Genomic DNA, 5,591 nt, shown 5'->3' on the forward strand with positions numbered 1-5,591 from the left:
GGCTTCTACCTGACCCCTTAGGTAGGTAAAGCAGAGGACAGAAGACTGTGGGAGATGCCTGGGAGGAGTCTCAGGTGCCTGTCGGAGTTGAGAGATTTCTCTACAGGAGAACAAAAATGTCTCGAGCTACTTACCTGGAGGAGTCTGGGGCAGGTAGCTGGGATCTCCAGTCCCGAACGCAGAGGTCAAAATGTTCTGGGATGACGCCTGGGAGGACTCTTGGGTCGATTCCGGACAAGAGAGCTTCCTGCAAAAGAGAAGAATCATCTAGGGTAGCCTCATTAGACAAGTCTGGGGCTGCTACCTGGGATCTCCGGTCCTTATAAGAAAAGGCCAAAAGACTCTAGGAGACGTCTGGAAGGAATCACAGGGAATCCCGGAGGGCAGAGGTTCCTCCAAAAAAGAAAAAAACCTCAACGGTAGCTTACTTGGAGGAGTCTGGGGCTTCTACCTGACCCCTTAGGTAGGTAAAGCAGAGGACAGAAGACTGTGGGAGATGCCTGGGAGGAGTCTCAGGTGCCTGTCGGAGTTGAGAGATTTCTCTACAGGAGAACAAAAATGTCTCGAGCTACTTACTTGGAGGAGTCTTGGGCAGGTAGCTGCGATCTCCGGTCCTGAACGCAGAGGTCAAAACGTTCTGGGATGACGCCTGGGAGGAGTCTTGGGTCGATCCCGGAGAAGAGAACTTCCTGCAAAAGAAAAGAATCATCTAGGGTAGCCTCATTAGACAAGTCTGGGGCTGCTACCTGGGATCTCCGGTCCTTATAAGAAAAGGCCAAAAGACTCTAGGAGACGTCTGGAAGGAATCACAGGGGATCCCAGAGGGCACAGGCTCCTCCAAAAAAGAAAAAACCTCAACGGTAGCTTCCTTGGAGGAGTCTGGGGCTTCTACCTGACCCCTTAGGTAGGTAAAGCAGAGGACAGAAGACTGTGGGAGATGCCTGGGAGGAGTCTCAGGTGGCTGTCGGAGTTGAGAGATTTCTCTACAGGAGAACAAAAATGTCTCGAGCTACTTACTTGGAGGAGTCTGGGGCAGGTAGATGGGATCTCCGGTCCCGAACGCAGAGGTTAAAACATTCTGGGATGACGCCTGGGAGGACTCTTGGGTCGATCCCGGAGAAGAGAGCTTCCTGCAAAAGAGAAGAATCATCTAGGGTAGCCTCGTTAGTCAAGTCTGGGGCTGCTACCTGGGATCTCCGGCCCTTATAAGAAAAGGCCAAAAGACGCTAGGAGACGTCTAGAAGGAACCACAGGGGATCCCGTAGGGCACAGGTTCCTCCAAAAAAGAAAAAAACCTCAACGGTAGCTTCCTTGGAGGAGTCTGGGGCTTCTACCTGACCCCTTAGGTAGGTAAAGCAGAGGACAGAAGACTGTGGGAGATGCCTGGGAGGAGTCTCAGGTGCCTGTCGGAGTTGAGAGATTTCTCTACAGGAGAACAAAAATGTCTCGAGCTACTTACTTGGAGGAGTCTGGGGCAGGTAGATGGGATCTCCAGTCCTGAACGCAGAGGTCAAAACATTCTGGGATGACACCTGGGAGGAGTCTTGGGTCGATCCCGGAGAAGAGAGCTTCCTGCAAAAGAAAAGAATCATCTAGGGTAGCCTCATTAGTCAAGTCTGGGGCTGCTACCTGGGAACTCCGGCCCTTATAAGAAAAGGCCAAAAGACTCTAGGAGACGTCTGGAAGGAATCACAGGGGATCCCGGAGGGCACAGGTTCCTCCAAAAAAGAAGAAACGTCAACGGTAGCTTCCTTGGAGGAGTCTGGGGCTTCTACCTGACCCCTTAGGTAGGTAAAGCAGAGGACAGAAGACTGTGGGAGATGCCTGGGAGGAGTCTCAGGTGGCTGTCGGAGTTGAGAGATTTCTCTGCAGGAGAACAAAAATGTCTCGAGCTACTTACTTGGGGGAGTCTGGGCCAGGTAGCTGGGATCTCCGGTCCCGAACGCAGAGGTCAAAATGTTCTGGGATGACGCCTGGGAGGACTCTTGGGTCGATCCCGGAGAAGAGATCTTCCTGCAAAAGAAAAGAATCATCTAGGGTAGCCTCATTAGACAAGTCTGGGGCTGCTATCTGGGATCTCCGCTCCTTATAAGAAAAGGCCTAAAGACTCTAGGAGACGTCTGGAAGGAATCACAGGGGATCCCGGAGGACAGAGGTTCCTCCAAAAAAGAAAAAACGTCAACGGTGCAACTGTGCTACTGATCCAGGAAGCTCGTAAGTTCGCCTGAGGAGAAAGGATTACTGTACGTTTCCCATATGATAACTGTTGTTCTAAAACGGAAAGGGGGGCACTGGTTATCCTCTAGCAGAATGCTGAAATACCAAGTGGTGTTGTTGCTGGAACAAGATGATGTTTACCTAAAAACTACTACCGCCGTTAACCCTGTTGCGTTTTCAACAACTGACCGAGTTAAAGGAGAACTGGAACGTGACTGCTTGCAGGCAATCGAAAGAGTTTACTCCAGCTGACTGGATCTCTGAGATGTGCCACTAGAAGAAACAGATTGGGAACTATATGCCGACGGAAGCGGTTCCATCTGTGAAGGAAAACGTTTTATCGAGATAGACAATAACTACTGAGGAGGTACTTGCGTTGCCAACTTTGCCTTCGATGATCTCTGCCCAAAAGGCTGAATTGATAGCTCTTACTCGAGCTCTGGAACTAAGTCAAGGAAAGCGAGTCAACACTTGGACAGACTCAAAGTATGCTTTTGGAGTGGTACGTGCGCATGGAGCGATACGGGGAGAAAGAGGACTGTTATCTGCACCAGGAACCGCCGTTCAGCACGCAGAACAAATACTGAAATTGTTAGAAAGCATTCAAAAACCAACAGCAGTCACGATGATGCACTGTAAAGCACATCCGTTAGGTAAGACCGGTCCTAACGCAGGTAACCGACTGGCTGATAAAGCTGCTGAAGAGGCTGCAGAAAAAGGCATCCTAGCACTAGTTCCAGAGAAAGGTATAAAATTGCCTAAAGAAACTCCAAATTATAATGAAAAAGATGAAGAATTAATTATTAGATTGCAGGCTAACAAAATGAAACAGGATAGGCTGTAACACCGACAGGTCGAATAATAGTCCCACCCACAATAATAAGAGAAATTGCCCCATTGAACATCACAAAGTATACTGGGAAACAGAAAGCGAAATATGACAAAGATTGTTTAAACAATTATAAGTGGACGTGAAATGTATATGTAAAATTATCCCCGAACCAGTAATAAGATCATCTTTGGGATTATTAAATAAGGAAATTTTTTAGAAGAATATTAGCAAATTGATTTTATAGAATTGCCTTGAAAATAAGGATATGTCCTAGTTTTAGTTGATATCTTTACTGGGTGGCCCAAGGCTTTCCCTTGTCGCACCAACAAAGCAAGGGAAGTAGTCAAAGTCTTGCTCAAAGAGATAATACCAAAATATGGGGTGCCTGTAAGAATGTCATCTGACAATGGCCCTCATTTTATAGCAAAGATTATGAGACAAGTTGAGCCAAGTATTATCTATGGATTGAGACTATCACACCCCACATAGACCACAGGCAAGTGTGTGTGTGGGGGGAGAGAGAGAGAGAGAGAGAGAGAGAATGAACTATATCCTTAAGCAACTGTCGAGTAAAATTTGTCAGGAAACCTCACTCCTCACATGGGTTAAAGCGTTACCCGTGGCTCTATTAAGAATCGGAGTATAGCCAGAAGAGAAAGAAAAGCCAAGTCTTTAGGAAATGTATGAAAGACCATATCAAGAGTCCTGTGTTCTGAGTATCTTGAGTGCCTTTGGAGATATGTTTTTAAAAGGTGTTATGATTTCTTTAAGCAATTCTTTTCAAGAACTTTGTCAGTATGTCTCCACAGCTGGACCCTTAGAACTGGACGTAGCAGCGCATCCCTTCCGACCAGGAGATTGAATATATATAAAATCACCGAGAAGTGGAAAGGACCGTATCGAGTCATTTTAACAACACTTGTAGCAGTAAAGGTCTGGGAGAAGAACCTTGGCTTCATTATTCGAGAATAAAGAAAGCACCCAACAAGAAACTGGAAGTCTAAAGAAACTGTCCCTTTAAAACGGAAAAACTATAAGTAAGTTTCACGTTATCTATTTGGGAAAACAGTTGTGTAAAGTTTATAATGTTGGGGTTGCTATTAGGAATATTGTCGAGGGCAATAATCTTTTTGTGTGTTTAGAGGGTGTATGTGGGTTTTTTTGAGGGGTTCTAAACATGAGATAAACAAAATGAAACAATTATTGTTTGAGCTATTCATCTTGATATTAACCGGTTTTGTAATTTGAATTAAAAAAAATAATCTAGTTTTGTAACTGATTCAAAGTTTTGTAAAGACACAAACCTCGGTAACAGCCTGCCTTTCCGATTCCAAAGTCAGATGAAAATCTAGTTCCGTGGAGAATACTGACATTGAATTTAACCAAAACTTGAGAAAAGAGGTAGAACAACGAGAATCATTTTAGCAGATTAAATTGGATGGATTTAAAAGGCAATTATTTTTTTTAAATTTGAAAGAAGGAATTATAGCGTTGTGAATTATAACGTTACCAAACCATCCACCTCACGGACAAAAGAATTAATTTACTCGCCCTTCGGGAGAAACTTGTACAAGCACCCCTAGGGGCTGTCAGCTGCCAAAACTGTAGAGACAAGTGCAAAAAGGAACTTGGGATCATGTTTAAAATATAAAACGATGTTTAGAACTTACTGGAGTTCCAGGATCCTTGTTAGAGCCACCCAGAGTTGGGACCACCTGTGGAAATTTAGACCGGTTTAGACAACCAGAGAAACATCACACATCCTAAACAGAGCTGTATGAAAGTTTGTACTTGCAGCTAGCTCCTCTGACCCCAAACTCCCAAGACCTTCTCTAGTAGCTAAAGCTCCAAGATGGGGGTGTAGTTGTAGAAAGGATAATAATACTTCACATGATCTTTGGTCCCCTCTTAATAACGGGAAAAATTTAGCTTGGAGTTGACGGCATTAAAGGACAGGTGAAAAGTTCAGGCTTAACTGCTTGGGTGACTAGTGATGCTATATGATCCACTCACCTCTTCATGAAGGAGAAAAGCAAATCGTGGTCTTGAGACTTAATAACTCTATCCTCTCTCTGGAAGAAATCTCCCTTGTGGCCTCGCTCGCGGGTGGACCTGGGGAAATCGAAAAGATGATACCTGGCAATCGCCAAGTCTTAGAACTAAAATCAGATGGGTATTAAAATCTGTATTTTGACCCCAGTTAACACCTCTTCCACATCAGATGACTCTTGACATCTGTCACTCAGTCAAGGCAGTGCCTGCTGCTTCACTTCACCTTGGTGGTGAGGGGTTTGGTTCCGGGTTTCGGTACCACAGCTGCGGGCCGGGGCTGGAGGAGCCGCAGGTGCGGGCAGTGAGAGGCTGATGGCGACGCCCCCTCCCTGGCAAGGGGAGGGGCTGCCGGGGGAGGGGCCGCCGGGAGCCCAGGCAGGAGCGGAGCTGAGCAGTGACCGGGCTGCGGCTGCCCCGAGGGAGAAGGTGAGCGGGGCCGGGCGCCCCTCGGAGCGCGAACGTCGGAGGCGGGGGTGGCCCGGGGGAGGTG

General features: G+C 46.6%; 1 long non-coding RNA gene across 1 annotated transcript; it reads right to left on the reverse strand.

Annotated features, from left to right (window-relative positions):
* Positions 1–1,907: 1,907 nt before the first annotated feature.
* Positions 1,908–5,124, reverse strand: LOC126037284 (uncharacterized). The gene is made up of 3 exons (XR_007505586.1): positions 5,063–5,124; positions 4,720–4,764; positions 1,908–2,013 (listed from the first exon to the last, which is right to left on the reverse strand). It is a non-coding gene; the product is annotated as an uncharacterized LOC126037284 (long non-coding RNA).
* Positions 5,125–5,591: the final 467 nt, after the last annotated feature.

Source organism: Accipiter gentilis, unplaced genomic scaffold (assembly GCF_929443795.1).
Source record: "Accipiter gentilis unplaced genomic scaffold, bAccGen1.1, whole genome shotgun sequence".
Taxonomy (NCBI): Eukaryota; Metazoa; Chordata; class Aves; order Accipitriformes; family Accipitridae; genus Astur; species Astur gentilis.